At 44.8% G+C, this 13387-nt stretch overlaps 1 protein-coding gene across 1 annotated transcript in view; it reads left to right on the top strand.

Moving 5' to 3' along the window:
* The window catches only part of TNR (tenascin R), a 403205-nt gene that overhangs the window by 195416 nt on the left and 194402 nt on the right, over window positions 1-13387 (top strand). Inside the window, exon 2 of the mRNA XM_055319547.1 lies at window positions 11339-11437. The gene's annotated coding sequence lies outside the window, so the exon portion shown is untranslated. The remainder of the gene's footprint in view (window positions 1-11338; window positions 11438-13387) is intronic.

Genomic DNA, 13387 nt, shown 5'->3' with positions numbered 1-13387 from the left:
CCCCAGGTTCTGGCATTTCTGGCCTTCCTGGGAGTCCAGCATGACCACTGAAAGGTTTGAGTAGCATCCTGGAGTGGAATGATCCAGAAGGCTACCTTTCAGATTCATTTTGTCTGGAGATGTGATCCAGGGTACTTCCAGAGGGCAAGCCCCATGCTCAGCTGCAGGGAGAGGTGAAGGCTGCCTAAGGCTTCTGCCACAGTCCATCCGAGGGAGGGCCTGTGGCTCCCGAGTGCAGAGGCTCCCATGGAGTTTCTGTGATCAGAATGGTGCTTGTCAGGGTGACAAGGGCAGGGCTAGATGATGTGGGGATCCCTGTGGCAGTACTGTGATCTGAGAACAAAAGCAAGGACCAAAAACCAAAGACTGTACTTGTTCCGTCCCTCCTCTACATTTGAGACCCATTTGTCAGCTGCTGACTCCTTTGCTCTTTTTTATCAAAGCACAGAAAGTATGAGATAGACTTCATTTGTCTTCATTGTCTCCGTTTTTGATAGCCTTGCCCTACTCCTTTTATCCTTCTGATGGCCATTATGATGGTCGTTAAGTACCCTTTTTCTCTTGGTGTCCCAGACCAATAGCTGAGGAGACTAATTCATGCTATAGTGTGAGTGACTTATGCTTTGATTTAAAATGCAAATATGTCTGAAAAGGGCAAACAGAAAGACAAAGGGATAAATCTAGTTGTAGAAATTCAAGTTTCAGAACAGGGACTTTGAGGGTTTTGTGAAGACTTTCCAATCATACCTGTATAAGCAGCTGCCTGGCTTAAGGATGGGCTTCTTGGTTCTGGACATGCCCAGAAGGTCTCTTCAGAACGTCAATGATCAGAAAGATTCAGAAAGGTTCTGGTTTTTTTTCTGCAACCTCACTGCAAGAAAATGGACTTCAGAAAAAGATTCAGGATTCACCAGGACTCTGCACAACTGGCTGTCTCTGCCTTCAATGGTCTCTCCCATTTCTGAGACTTGGCACTTCTCTCTTCCTCTGATTCCTCTCTGCTGGGAGCCCTCTCAGGCTTCATGCTCAGGGCTCCAGGGTGCCTTGTTCATACCTCCATTAAACTCTTGCCACAGAAGTCTCAGGAATAGATCTTTCCGTACACACGACTGTGTCTTCCCCATGGACTGTGATCCTCTTTCTCAAGGGCCAGAATCAGTGCTTATTCATCTTTTTATCTCTAGTGATTTTCAGTTCTGGCAGATAGTAAATGATCAGGAAGTGGTTCTAGTTTTGGTTGTTCTTTTCGGTGTTGTTTTTCTTTTCTTTTCCCCGGGGAGGGGTGCAGATGGATGAGTGTAACTTGGAAAGCAGAGTGGGATTTGGTTTGGGAGCATCGCTCCAGACTTTCTTAAGGTTGTACTGCCATATTGACCAGGCACTCTCTGGGGAGATGAGAGGAAAAAAGTCACTGTTTGTGCCTTTGAGGAACTTACGATGTCAGTTCAAATGTAGATGTGAGAGAATCAAAACATTGAAAACATAGTTTTCCTCCTAAGATCAGGAACTTCCCTGTAGGCCCAGAAAAGTTGCATGAGCTAGAGGTGGTCCTGACTTCCCACCTCTCCTCTTACCCCGGGGGCATTTGGAAATGTGTGTATGGCAGACAAAATGAGTGTGTGGTGATCAAAATGTTTGGAAATATGTGTGTGGTAGGCAAACTGCCAACATAGGGTGAACTGAGGCTGAGACATGAAGATCGTCCTTCAATCTCATGGACAGTATCTCCCAAAAAGCATCAACTCTCCCCAAATGGCACTAATTTAATCTCTAACACACAAGGCTAGATTACCTTGGCTCATACCAAGGATTTTAGATCAAATTTTAATTTTTGAACACCTAGGACAATTAAAGAAAGCAAATCTTCATTTTCCAGGACCTACTTCATGTTAACTCACCATCGATACTCCCCTGCACTGTATTGAACTCCTCCGGCTCCACAGGTCATGCTAAGACCGAAAATTCTACCCAAGGCGTGGTAGCCACAGGCGCAGTAGCCTGATTGTCACACTGCCAAGTGGCACATTGCTCCAATCCTGAACTTCCTTTTCCCATTTCCCACAAAGTCATCTTCTGAGCAGAGCAGGTTTGGACACTCCAGCCCTGGTTGTGGCCCCAGGGGCCCCATTTGCCTCTTTCTAGTCTTGTACCCAACTTCCTGGTCTGCTCCTATATGCACTAAGCTCTTGACTTCTGGCTTTGCCTCCCCTATTTTACCCTGGCTCAGATATCTTAAATGTTTACTACTTCTCCAAATTTTGATCTCGGACAATCTCACCCAAAAAAGAGTAATCCTCCTCAAAATGACAATGCCTCCACTGGGTTTATACTAGACTATTGGTTTAATCCATTTCTTGTCTGACTAAGTGACTCCCCACCTGCTCCCCTAGTTCATAGGCCCCAAGAGCAGGTGCTAGTCCACACAGGTGCCTGACCTGCCCCCGATGAAAGAGAAGGACTTGGGTGCCGTTTCTTCTGGCCAGAGGTCGAGTCCTATGTCCTCCATGCTCATGTTGACCTATGGGGAAGCCACAGAGCTTTGGCTCACAATCCAACTGGAACCAGAGGTTTCACAAACCAACTTCCTCATATGCCTGGGAAGTTGATCCTGTGTTACTCTAGCAACTGAACCTCCCTAAATTGTAGATCCAAGGGACACAATGACATACAATGAATTTAAACTGTACTTATCCCAAGAAGATGGGAAATCCTGGGCCAGTTGTACAGTTGAGCCCTCTGGGTCAGGTCTTTTGAGGAGAAATTGGCTATCTTTGAGGAAGACCAGAGAGCTGCCATCAGAGAAAAAATACTCAGCCTCTGGCCCTGAGGGTCACAACTTTGCCAGCCACACACTGCTTAGCCAATGAGATGCCCACAGGAGCCATTTAAGGGAAAGAAGACATATTTCCCTCTGTCCACAGTCAGGCAAGGCAGGGATCTATATCAGATAAAGAAAGGGCCAGGGCTCACCTTAGATCCAAAGCTTTATCCTTCTCTTTTTTGGACTCATTTTCAGCTCTTTTCACTGAGGAGAGCACCCGCCCTTAGGCAGGAAATTACCCTGGTGATTGATGTCTAGCAAATGCAATTAGGCTCCAGTTTAGTGTTCTTCAAGGGGTGCCCTTCCAGGGTGGTGTGTAGAATTTGGTGATCACTCAACCACTGTACACGCAAGGCCTCCTGGTCATAAAGCTTTTGTCTGTGTCAGGCTTTGGCCACCAGAACTTCCTTCCCATTCCCTTTAGATGCAGGGAGGCTGTGGGCAAAGAGGTAGGGATGGCAGATGGGGCAGGGAGAGGGCAGAGCAGATGCTGGGAAGGGGGCATTCAGCATAAGAACAGCCAGGTTGGTCAAAGAGACACAGTGACTCCCAATGTGAGCCCAGAACAGAGTTGCAGGGCGGGGATGCCTTCAGTGGCTGAAACTCTCTAATATTTGCTAGTCAACCTAGTGCTTGAGATATAATCCCTTAATTCTACTACCTTGGGGACTTGAGAGGGATAAATAAAGAAAAATGTCGCAGACCCTGTCCTTGCAGTATTTGCATTCCAGTTGGAAAGGTCAAACATGCACCATCAAACTTCCAGGCAACACGCTTCCATGGGGGGGGGGGGTGGCCACACACAAGCAAATGAAGTAGCACAGGCAATATTGACCCATCTGTGAAACAAGGGAAGGACAAAAGGACAAAAGAGGCCATCTGCATTCCACCTGCCTGAGCTCTTAATCAGCTCTGCCACTTAGAAGCTGAATGACCTTGGGCAAGTTACTTAACCTCTTTCTGTTTCCATTTCCTGACTCAAAAATGGGGAGAGTAACACTACTTTGCTCGTAGGCTTTTAGGGAGGATTCAGTAGGCAGGGGATTCAGCAGGGCGATGCACGGAAAGCCTGGGGCCTGGACTCTGGCTGTGCCAACACGTGCCAGCGCCCTTCCTCCTCCCTTAAGCCGGGGCCAATGAACCCTTCTCCTGTTACGGACCCTTTTGGCCTGGTGATGTATATGAACCCTTTCTCAGAATAATGGTCTAAATGCATAAAATAAAATATATAGGGTTACAATGGAAACTGCATTTTTATTGATGTGCAGTTATCAAAATACTAAAAAAACCAAATTTGCTGCATGGTAATATATGTGTTTCTTTATTAACACAGTAAATAACAAGATCTGCTGGCAGCTCCAATAAGTACTGTAATTTTGAAATAGTAATAAGCTTAAACAATATTTCAACAGATCTGCAACAACTGTAATGAGATATAAAAATATCTGTGATTTCTATTGGTGACAAAATTACAGCTACGGCTAAGACGGTAGTGACTTGTGGCCCACATTTAAAATTAGAGGGACTTCTAGTTTTTGCTAGAGGTCGGTGAAAAGATAAGTATAATTCTTTTTCATCTGAATTCGTGGACTCTTGAGGCGCCAGGGTGGCCCAGTCGGTTAAGTGTCTGCCTTCAGTTCAGGTCATCATCCTGGGACCCTGGGATTGGGCCCCACATCATCCAGCGCCCCACTCAGTGGGGAGTCTGCTTCTCCCTCTCCCTCTGTTTCTGTCCCACCACGCACTTGAGCGTGTACGCACACTCCAGCACTCTCTCTAAATACATAAAATCTTTAAATTAATGAATTAGCTAATTAATTAATTCACAGACTCTCCGTGGACTCCATGCTAAGAATCATTGCTGTAAGACTTGATAAAATAAGTTATGACCATACTTTCTAAATTTTTTAAATAACACTTATTTTCACATTATTAAAGCAAAATATAAACAAATATAATAGAAAAGTTAAGAAATTTAGATTAAGTGGGAAAAGACAAAGGGAATTTAAAAACAGAAAAAAAACACCACGTGATCTGGAGAGAATCACTGCTAACAGGTTGGCTTTTAAGACACAGAGCTCACTGCTAATCCTTTTTTCATGCACTGAATATGCTCTTCCTACGGTTATTAAATTGCAGTGCCACTCAGAAGGATATCAAGGAACAGGGACTGCTCAGTAAAGAACCAACTCAAAGTACCATGAATGTAGGCCAGAAACTATATGAAGCCTGGTGATAGAGAAGGAGCCTTACTCTTTACAGCACAGCCACCCACGGGTAGAGCAAAGAGACAAGAAACAGAGTTAGGGGGACGCAGGGCAATCTTCCAGCCCCACAAATAGAAGCTATCCCACTGATCTCAAATCTTGCGTTAGACCTGATGAATTATCCCAAGTTGGAGCTATGAATTGTGAATAATGCAAATTACCCAGTTGGTGTGGGATACTGACTGTACTCCAAACCTGCCAGATGCTCAGACCAGATCCCTGAATCGTGTGTAGGCAGAGCAGGAGGTCTCATCCAAAAAAAAAAAAAAAAAAAAATCCACTTGGGAATAATAATAATAATGAGGTAGCACAGCACCTAAGAAGGGTTTATCTGGTCCCTTTTAATGCCCACAGAGAATAACCTGTGTGTGAGTTCAGAAAAGAGCAAAGTCCTAGCCCCAGATTACTTTTCCTGAGTCTTCTGAGCAGTGGCCAGGTTCGGGGCTCCTGACTTGCCAGGCTTTCCATGTGAATGTGAGGGTGTGAAGCCATTAACCACCAACTTAGTTTCCAGAAGGCCCTTCCATGAGACTGGGGCCACCACCACTAGAGCAGCATTACAAAAATCCCTCCCTTCCCTTCTCCACGATCTTAGACTAATGTCCTTTTCTGACTTCCAAACAGAGACCTTTCAGGGAGGGCGGCAGGGAGAAGCGTGTTAATGAAATGCTGCCAGCACCGTCCTCACAATGTGATTGTGTGCTTTCCTGGAAGGACCCTGCCACCCCAAGGCGGTACACCCTGCTTCCTCTATGCCCAGCTGAAGATCACAGTCCAGGATAACAGGCCAGCAAAACTCCTGAGCGCAAGGCACCGCCAAATTTCAAAATGTTTTTAATAAAAACAATGTGGAAAGGGCAGACTGCTCATTTTGATTCTCTACTGGGTTGTTCAATTAAAGCTGAAATTCTGGGGAATCTTGAACCACCCTGACCATATTTTCCATTAGTAATAATGATAAAAGATAATTATTGAGCCTGTCTGTCAGATATTCTAGACACCCGCACCTTCACTTAATTAATTGCTAATTAAGATGTGAAAGAACTGCAGTGTCTCTCACACATCCTGACTTTATTAAGCTTCAGCAGATCTTCCTCAGGGAAAACAAACCTAAACCGCAAGGCTGAGTCCCTTCCTTGGGTTTGGAAACTCATGGCCAAGGGTCGGGAGTGGTGAAGCAGGGATGAAGGCCTACTCTGAGTCAGGGTCATTTAACCATCCTTCTGATGGTACACGATGACCCTGAGGGGAGAGAATGAGGGAGAAAGAGAGAGAAGCTAATAGGATTTGAGTTCCTACCTTCTGCCATATGCTGAGCTAATAAGCCTTTCACGTATATTATCTAAGTTAATCCTCCCAGCAATCCTGTAAGGGAATATGATCCCCACTTTACAAATTAGAAAAGGTGTGTTTGGAGGAATTCAGTAAATATCTTTTCCAAAAATGTGTAGCTGGTAAGAGTTAGAATTTGAGCCAAATTCCACATTCTTGCATTTCTTGTTCCGTGGAGGTATGAGAGATGAAGATGCTTTTTTTCTATAAAGTATTTACCATTACTGATAAAGGCAAAAAGGCACCATGGCAGCTAGCCTTCAAGATGAGCCCCAATTATTCCTTGCGTTGTAGTATTCATACCCTTATGTTGTCCCCTCCCACATCAAATAGCGCTAACCTGTGTAACCAATAAGATATTGCAGAAATCATAAGGAGGGTCATAAAAGAGGTGGTAGCTGCCTCCTGGCTCTGTCTTGGATCACTCACTCTGGGGGAAGCCAGCCATGCTGTGAGGACACACAAGCAGCCCTGCAGAGGCCCCTGTGGGGACACCTCCTGCAACAACCAGCATCATCGAAGTGAGCCCTTGTGTAAACAGGGCCACCAGCAAGTCTTCAGGTGATCACAGCTTTCACTGACATCTTACCTGAAATCTCATGAGACCTTGAGCTTGAACCACCCAGGTTTCAGTTCCTGACCCACAGAAACCATGAAATAATAAATGTTTATTATGTTAAGCCAGTGAGTTTGGGAGTCATCTTTATACAGCAATAGATCATGAATTTATTAGCTTTCCATATCCTTCTGAACTACAGTATCTTGGCAGTACCAGTTAGTAGGAGAAATCCTTATAAGAAACCTTCAGATGTATAGGCCTGAAAATAGAAGCTCCAAGTAGTAGTCATTCAAGATCCCTTCTCTTAGAAGACTTTGGGAGTTTAGGAGCTGAATTTGGGTCAGATTACCAAAAGTTGCTCCCATTTTCTTATTAAGATGACTAAGTGTAATTTGTTGGCCATTGTACTGAAAATATGATCCAGTTTCAGCAGCCAACTGCAGGAAGAGAAAATATATGAATTGACAATACTTTAGCACACCGGATGGTCTTGTCTAGGACTGATCAGCATCCTTGCAATCACATGGCTTTTTCTGGGACATCTTCAGCAATTTGCTGTAAACAAACCCAAACCACCCAAGTACCTAGGTTTATGCTGATTATCAAAATAAACTGTGTTTGTGAAATCTGAAACCTCTGCAGGTGCATCTCTCCTGTCCTGGTAGTGTCCTTCTACTGCCCATGATTTACCTAGGTCAAAAGAGAAAAAGACACAGGGCTTTGGAGGAAATCTGTGCTTGGGGTCAATAGGGCATCATGAGTGCCATGCTCCAGACCACTCATTCCCCCAGATTCTGCCTGGGCGGTCATGGGCAGGGAGCCCAAGCAACAAAGTCCAGGCCCAGCCCCTCAGGTAGCTAGACTCACATTCAGTAGAAGAGGGGTCAGTACTTGATGTGGAGAGAAAATATAATGCACATTTTTTGGACATATTTAATAGGTAAACTTATTTTTTCAAAGAGGAGCTGTTACAAGCTGATCCCAGAAAATGGCTATCAAGGCAGTGTTGGGCATAAAGAACAGAAGTGCAAGTAGATGAGTGGGTTGAGAGAATGAACAGAAAGAACACTTCAATTTGCTGAAGTTGCTGGGGAGTCAGGTCACCATGCTCCTTGGTTGTATGTGCATCTACTATGGTTCCCTCTCCCTCAGTCCCCCACACCTCAGTGTGTAGGCAGGGGGGACATAGAAGCAAGAGCCCAGCACTAGGTATTGATCCAACAGCTTTGTCTCAGAACTCATTACATGTTACACTTGCTCATGTTGTGACCCACCAGTGTCAATTTCTATTATAATAATCATTTGCCTTGTCAGCAGTTGTATGAAAATCTACTCTAAGATGGTGCTTTTGTGTGGTCTCTTTAGGGCTGTCTGGCCTGTTAAATCATATGTGTCTACTAGTGAGGTCACATGCATCATGTCATATAAGGGCCATACATCAGGTTCAATATGAGCTTCTAGAACACAGTGAGTAAGCTCATGACTTCAGGAAGACCAGCCCACAGGATTGCTCAAATTCAGTGTGGTTGTTGCTCAGCCTGTAGTTTGAAATCTGTTAAAAAAAAAAAAAAAGGTAGTTAAAAATAAAATAAGTGTGTAAATAAAGAAATAAAAGCTAGTTAAATGGAAAGGACTAGAACACAGGGACACCACATTCTAGCTCTAATTCTCGAAGTAACTGTGTGTTTGGTGCCTGCCTCTGCAAGTGAACGTCATCTGTTGTACCTCCTGTCCAGTGTCTCTGTCCCCCAAGGGCAGGAGCTCCTTCATGGCAGGGGCTGTGCCCTCCTCTTGTATCCCTAGTGCTTGCCATAGACCCGGCTACTGAGAAGGCTCTTAATAAATGGTTGCTGCCAATGACCAAAGCACCAAATCAGAGCATCTACCCATAGTCATATATGGGTATGAGCATAAAGGAAAGGACAGAAGTCTACATTTCATGCTGTCAGCATGTGGGTTGAGGGGAATATGGTTGGTGCAGGGGGGCAAATGGGTGGAGAGAGGCAAGTAATAGAAAAAAATAAGGACATGGCACGAAAAAAAACCTCGATGTATAATACCATCCTTTTTGTGAAAATATGTGTATGTATGCATAAGTAAATTAGGGAAAAAGTGGTGATGCTCATATGTTAAGTCAAAACAAGTTGCAGAGAATTTCAGTTAAAAACTATAAAAAACACCCCATCACGTATCTGTGTATATATGCCTGATTGGGTTTCAATGAGCATGAGAGAGGGTGTGTGTTGTGGGTGCTGTGAGAGACCACCCCACAGAGGCATTCACCCCCCAGGTGCAGGACGTACTGGCAGCTCAGAACTCACAGCTGGGTTCCTGTCCAGGATTCACCCTCAGTCAGAGGAAGCTGCTTTGCCCAGCATTATGCCTGCTGTCTCCCTAGAGGCAGCCAATGACTGGTGGGGTCTAAAGTCCTGTCCCTTCTCAATGCAAGACAGCTCCAGAGCTCCCTCTGGCCAATTCTGCTTCCTGGACTCCTCCACGAGTCCCCCCACACCCTCCCCAAGAGTATGTCTCAGTGATCCTTCAGTGTACATAATGTATTTCAGTCTGCTTCCTGGAAACTTGACTCATGACAGTGGAAAAGTACAGACTGGTCTAGTAAAATGTGACATCAAGGGTCTGAGTTTGGGGGGAATGATTAGCTTTTTCTGTATGCATCTTCATATTGATTTACTTGGTACAATAAGCACATACCACTTTTATAATTTTGAGAATATCAAAGATGTGTAAAATGTTGTAAATAAATATAGGTTCCTTAAAAGAGTGAATGACTATGCTTGTACCTAGTTGGAGAAATAGATGATAAAATAGCACATCAAAGGAATCGATTTTTAATCAAGGAAACTGAAGAGGATTTTGCTAACACATTTGGTGACTTTTGACTTAGTTGGTTCAAAAAAGATTGGGCCAGCTTTCCAAGAGTAAAGTCGTCAACTCTTAGGGTGAGACAAAAGGGGTCAATGGGTAGAAGCAGAAAGGAGAGGAAGCTTTAATTTCACGGGAGAAGAACATTTCTAACATCAGAGTTGTCTGCCGGAAAAACGGGCTGCAAATTTGGGCAGCCACTGTGCAAGTTGCACGGACCAGAGGAAGTGTAAACATTCCAATTGGTGAGCAGTCAGATTAGAACAGGAGGAGGAAGACACCTGGCATTCATGTCACTTCCAACACTTCTCCTTCCTGGGCACTGGCAAGTCCACCGATAACCACTCTCCTTCCCGATGATACAGCCTCAGAGTCTTTCCCAACCCCATGCTTCAAGCAGCCGCTACTGATAGAACAGAAGGAGGATTCACCAGAGATGAAATCTATTTGCCCTTTCAGGACTAAATGATCTTTCTGCTTCTACCAACTCTCAGGTTCCATGGGGTCTTCTAGGGAAGGTTAATTTATTCAGGAAGAACTTAAATGAGCAAGCCTACACTGTAGCCAAAGGCTGGCTCTTTCCTCCCTCCAGGGTTAATTGATTTTTGCAAGTACGTATGAGCTCCCTAAGGCTCAGTGTCCCCTTTGGAGAAGGCTCAGAGAATTTGTGGGAAGCAAGCCCAAGAAGACATAATCATCCTGTAATGGATGGTGTCGATGGGCCCTGGGAATTGTGCAGGGGGAGAACTGGTCCAAGTGTTGCATGGGAGCCATGCTTAGACAGATTGACAGACTGCTGACACAGAAGCTCCTCGCCCCGTAATAGATGCTTCTGAAAGGGGTGCTTCTAGCCTGAGGGGATTGCCCTTTACCCTGCTGCATCCATTTACTCAATGAGTATTTGGTGAACCTCTCTGTGCTGCATTGTGCACGGGATGAGAGCCAAAGCAGTGAGCAGGATAGAGTCCAGAGGGAGAACAGCACAGATGAAGAGCCTTACAATAAGTGGTGACTTTTATGACATGAGGACGCAGGAGTGATGTGGACATTATGCCCAGAAGAGGGGCTCTGGTTTAGGGGTAATAGGCGGCTTCCTGGAGGAAGTGCCGGGCATCTGTCTGTCAACATCAGATCACCGAAGCATGTTACTATAGCCACCTGCAAAGATCTCAGAAGAGTTTTGTCACATTAAACACATGTCTGGAGTTACATTCATTCTGTAGAACTTTTTCCTTAAATATTTACTGCTTTATGGCAATGCTAGGAGAATGAACGAGAGACACTGAAAAAACGAATAGAACCCTCTGCAGAGGAAACAATAGCTTAATAAGTACAGTTTTCTTTGCTTTCGACACCTGCATGGTGTACCTCCAAGTTTACTGGAAAGGAGATACGGCGGCTGGGATGGAAAGGGAAACTGAGACTCCTTATTTTGGAACCATCAACATACTTCTTCCCTCCCTATTCCTGTTTCAGGTGGACATATCATTGCACCTGCACAGAAGCCAGGCCTCTTGGAGCTAGGGTTGAAGAGCGTGTGGGAAAGAGAAGACATTGAAGACACGGTCACTAAAGGTATGATCTCATGTGAACCTTATACCATCCATCACTGTGATGGCCCGTTTGAGGCTCTTGCTTATGACTGCAGGGACTGAGCCTCTTTGTCACTGCAACAACAGCCTGGGGGACAGCCTCCCTGAAATGAGGTGCTCAAGAGCATTAGCTCCTTTGGGCTTCATGCCATCTCGGAAAAAGCTGGGGAAACCAGGCACCAAGGTTTTGGCGTTTCATAAAATATTTCTGAAGTGCATTTCATGATGTGGTTGGTAATAAAAGTGTATTACTGCTCTCAGACCCTCCAAGAGACTAGGCTTGATTCCCAGCCCAACCGCGCCTGCACTGGGCCTGCAGGAGTCAGTGCTAAATTATTCACCAGCCCGACTCAAATTTCTGGAGCTCCAAAACCTCTCATAAAGTATTATGAAAAAATATCCATCTCTTTATCTCTATCCATAACCATTTATATGGCTAGAGGAAAAACCTGTCGTTTTATTTCTTTTAATTTAAAAGCTTTCCTAATTCCTTTTCTATACCACATATATATGTCTAAAGAATTTTCAGGTTGAAATAATAACCTTCTGAAAAATGGTGCATGGGAGAAGGCTCTCAGGATTCAGAGTTGACAGACGCAGTGAATATTTTGCTCCCTTAATAACTTTCCCTGGCACTCAAATTTGACACACTGAATTGGAAACTTTTCAAATAGGTGTGGCCCTTTTTTATTGTGCAACACATTGATAATAGACCCGCCAGCCTTCTTTCTATTTGTTTATACGGTTGCTAAAATTTTTTCAGGAAAAACTCATTTCCAACCTCAGACTCATAATGCTCTCATTATCTATCATGGTGCTCTGCAGCAACGTGACAAGTCTATGCTGAAGCCACAACTTTGAATCAGTCCAGGCTACTCCCAGCAACACCCTGCCTTACTTGGGGACATTTGGCGACAAAGTACCCCGGGCTGTTTAAGACAACCTTGAACATAGAAACTCACTGGAGACTTGAGCTCATAAAACTGGCTATCAGCCATTCACACTTTAGAGCAATTTGGTTAATTTGGTGCTTTTAGGTGAACAGCTGGTTGAGAGCAAGTTCTTTGCAACCAAGCAGAGCTGGAACGGGGTGGACCATCTGGGGGCAGCTAAGGGTAGCTGCCAGGACAGCATCCCAGGAAATGTATTAAGATGAAGACATTTGGGGCATCTGAGTGGCTCAGTTGGTTAAGCATCTGCCATCAGCTTGGGGCGTGATCCTGGTAGAGTCCTGGGACCAAGTCCCGCATTGGGCTCCCTGCAGGAAGCCTGCTTCTCCCTCTGCCTATGTCTCTGCTCTCTTTCTCTCTCTCTCTCTGTGTGTGTGTGTCTCTCATGAATAAATAAATAAAATCTTTTAAAAAAAGAATATTTGACAAACCACTTGCATTACAAGATTAGCATCCGCCCCCCAAGCCCCTGCCAAAGAAACTTGTTCAAATAAGCAATGTTGGTTTCTAAGAGGAGTTCTGAATGAGGTGGGTTCAACAAAGTATGAGATCCGGGTGCCCGTCATCCTCTTCTAACTCGATGTTGAATAAATATTTAAAGAATGTTGATTTAAATGTAAGATAAATCATTAGCCTGACAAGAGCCCCCACCTATTTTCATCAGCCCTGAAATCTGAGGCTTCTGAAGGAGGGGGTGTAGGGATGAAAGAGGAAGGCCCAGGACCCCACCAATCAGAATGAGACTCTGTGAGGGACCTGAGAAGCCACCTGAGAGACGCAATGAGAGAGGGATGAGCCATGAGGACAAGCATCACATCCCACCCGGAGCTAACTTTACTCCAGCAACTAGAACGGAGCTAACTTTACTCCAGCAACTAGAACCCTACTCTGGTCTGACCTGGGGAAATCAATCCTCAGACTGAATCAGAGACTGCTCATGGAAAGTGAGGATGAGCCTGATGATTGAAGCAGGCCCTGGGGAT

The sequence above is a fragment of the Nyctereutes procyonoides genome, unplaced genomic scaffold (assembly GCF_905146905.1).
Source record: "Nyctereutes procyonoides isolate TBG_1078 unplaced genomic scaffold, NYPRO_anot_genome, whole genome shotgun sequence".
In the NCBI taxonomy this organism is placed as follows: Eukaryota; Metazoa; Chordata; class Mammalia; order Carnivora; family Canidae; genus Nyctereutes; species Nyctereutes procyonoides.
Note: the sequence above shows the minus strand (reverse complement) of the source record. Positions and strands in the feature narration are given on the sequence as shown.